The sequence below is a fragment of the Rhagoletis pomonella genome, unplaced genomic scaffold (genome assembly GCF_013731165.1).
Source record: "Rhagoletis pomonella isolate Grant_MI unplaced genomic scaffold, Rhpom_1.0 Rhpom_scaffold_00008, whole genome shotgun sequence".
Taxonomy (NCBI): Eukaryota; Metazoa; Arthropoda; class Insecta; order Diptera; family Tephritidae; genus Rhagoletis; species Rhagoletis pomonella.
Window position 1 is genome coordinate 21,302,504 of NW_023458562.1, and position 3,449 is coordinate 21,305,952.

The 3,449-nt window shown below is 35.1% G+C and overlaps 1 protein-coding gene across 1 annotated transcript in view; it reads right to left on the minus strand.

The window, feature by feature from the left end:
* Nucleotides 1-3,449, minus strand: part of LOC118745228 (rho GTPase-activating protein gacZ-like) — a 104,384-nt gene that overhangs the window by 5,798 nt on the left and 95,137 nt on the right. The window lies entirely within an intron of this gene.

Consider the following 3,449-nt stretch of genomic DNA (forward strand, 5'->3'; position numbering starts at 1 on the left):
TTATATTTTTCTCATTCGAACAGCTTCGATTGGCGGCGATGATTGGCAATAATTAAAAAACGTCACTTCCATAATGTTTGTGTGCAGAAGTCTGCAAACAAAAAATTCAGGACAGATGTATAATGCAATCATGCAATAATGCATGTACATACATGTGTATGTAACAGCATAAATATACAAAACATTTCTACATATATGCATAATGCAATTTAAGAAAAATAAAATATATAATATATGAATTAAATTAATACGAACTAAAATCACTCCAAACATTCCTATGTAATATTTAAGAAAAAATATATAACAAAGCTTATATGTACAGTCACTCACAGAAGTATTCGTAAATTGGTTTTTTCACAATATTCAAAATGTTTTCCATCATAAATCTTTTCGCTTATTTTAATTAATTAATTAATCCCAACGGCTTTTTACCCTCCATTCCCGCCCAACCGACACGAGGGGCGCAGTCCGCATGACGTACGGAAACTTTTTTTTTTTTTTTGGTTTTTTTTAGTTTTTTCGTGCCGAGTAGTGGAAACAGGAGTTTGTTAAGTGTCGAGATCTAAAACTATTCAGCTACAGAATCAAATTCATCAGCTGATTGGATATGCTAAAGATAGTATTTCAATTATTGAGAGTGGAAATAATAGTTTTCTTTATAGTAAAAATCGAGTCCGATACGTCAAACGTGCTGGAATGACAGTTAAAATCTTGACATAAACCACGGAATGATTCGTTTAGTTCAAAATTAGTTTTGCATGGCTTTAAAAATAGAGGTCGAAAGTGTCTTGACACTCGAGAAGGAACATTCAAATTTACCTCAGCCAGGAGGGCCGGGCTATTAATCAAGCCTGTCATTAATTTTACGATAAATATTATACCCAGCATTTCTCTACGACTTGCGAGTGTAGGCAAATTTATGAGCTTTAGACGACTTGTGTAAGGGGGGAGATTGTAATCTGAATCCCAGTTAAAATTACGCAATGCAAAAGGCAAGAATTGTTTTTGAATTGATTCAATCCTTTCTGAATGAACTTGGTAGCGGGGATTCCAAACAATAGATCCGTATTCTAGTATAGGTCTAACTAAACTGGTAAAAAGAGCTTTTGTAACATAAGGATCTTTGAACTCTTTTGACCATCGCCTTACAAATGCAAAAACGCCTTTGGCTTTATTGACTGTAACATTAATATGATGGTTGAAATTGAGTTTGGAATCCATTGTGATACCAAGATCGACAAAATTGGATACCTGCTCCAGATTATAATTTGATATTGAATAAACAGCTGGTTGAACAGCCCTCCGAGAGAAACACAAAACTTTACATTTTTGAAGGTTTAGTGGCATATAGTTTGTATTACACCAACTAACCACGTTGTTCAGATCCGCTTGTAACAAAGACCTTTCTTCGATAGAGGACAATGTTTTAAAAAGTTTCACATCATCGGCATACATTAAAATTTTTGAATGTTTTATTATAGAAGAAATATCATTAATGAATATCAGGAACAGAATCGGACCAAGGTGGCTTCCCTGAGGAACTCCTGAAGAAACTTTAATGATGTTGGAAGAACAATTATTAACAATAACTCTTTGTGTTCTATCAGAGAGGTAAGATGAGATCCATTGAAGGAGACTGGGCTGAAAGCCGATTAGGTCGAGTTTACGGATGAGTAACGAGTGACATACTTTGTCAAAAGCTTTACTGAAATCGGTGTAAATTACGTCGGTATGAGCATTTTCTCTAAAACCGTTTGAGACATGAGTTGTAAACTCCAATAAATTAGTAATAGTAGATTTTCCTTTAGAAAACCCGTGTTGAGATTGTGTAATTGAAGAAGATATAGAATATGTCAGCTGGTTAACAATAATTGCTTCGAATAATTTGGGGATAGCGGAGAGTTTCGCTATGCCTCGATAGTTTTCTATAGACGACCTGCTGCCGTTTTTGTGAAGTGGTATTATGAAAGACTCCTTCCAGGCTGACGGAAAAACGCCATGTTTAAGTGACAAATTGAATAGAGTTGTTAAAGGCTCGCAGATGTTCTCAGCGCAGTTTTTAAGAAAACAGGTCGGAATATGATCAGGTCCAGGCCTAAATGACGCTTTTAAGGTTTTTAAAGAGTGTAAAACTTCATCGGAAGATATTACTGGAATATAAGCAGAGTTGATTGGACAAAGCTCGTACGGACAGTCTCCACTTATAGGGAAGTCTACAGAATAATTGGACCTAAAGAACCGAGCAAACATGTTGGCAATGAGTTGGCTGTCGCTAGATACAGTGTTGCGATAATGCATAGCGGACGGAAAACCATGTGCCTTACGCTTTGAATTTACGAAACCATAAAATGATTTAGGATTGTTAATTAAATTCTTCTTAATTTTACATAAATATGAATTATAACATTTCTTATTTAGTGCAAAGTAGCTATGCCGCAAAACTGAGTACCTTAGGTAATCACTGTGTAAGCCCGTTCTTTTATACAGTTTAAAAGAGTGCGACTTTTTATTTTTCAATTTTTTAAGCTCTTTAGTGAACCATAATTGTATTGGTTCTTCATGAACAATATTACGTATTGGCACATACTTTCGAAACAAATTGAAAACAGTATCATTAAAGTGCTCAACGCTACGCTCCACGTCATCTCTATATATTGGCCAAGATAACTTTGAAAGTTCTTTGTTAATTTTCCTGAAATTTGCTTTCGCAAAAACATATCTAGTACTTGAACTTGACTTATTATTATGTATTTCAATTATGATTTCGTAGTTTAACTCAAGAGCAGGATGGTATGCATCTTCCGGCAAAACTAGGGGATCACACCGATTAATAGAGGCCTTCGGAACATCATCAACGTAAACGAGATCCAAGACCTTTCCAAACTTATTTGGACATATATTTATTTGTTTGAGGCATAGTTCAGCCATTTCCTCCAGAAATACATTGTAACTATCTCTAGATGAAACTGGTACAACATCGGTGTCAATGATGTTCCATGAAATATGTGGCAGATTTAAATCGCCCAAAACAATCATAGAATCGGATGCCGTAAGCATTGCATTTACGGTCTCAAGTAAAGAAACTAGCTGCATATATACCGATACGGCAGAATTAGGAGGGATGTAGCAAAGAGCTAAATAAATATAAGTCTTTCCAGCCTGTACACGTATACATTTAAATTCGGTATATTCAATGACAGGAAGACTAACTTCCTCGGATGGTATCGATGAATGCACCGCAAAAAGAACACCACCGCCGATTCTGCCCACGCGGTCACTCCTGTATATTTGATATTCATTTGGAAGAATTTCGGAATTAAAAATATGAGGTTTGAGCCATGTTTCGGTCAAGGAAATAATATTATAATTGCAGTCAAAACCTTTTAAATATAAGTCAGTTAATTTGGTATTCAAACCTCTAACGTTTTGATAGTAAATACTTAAATTAG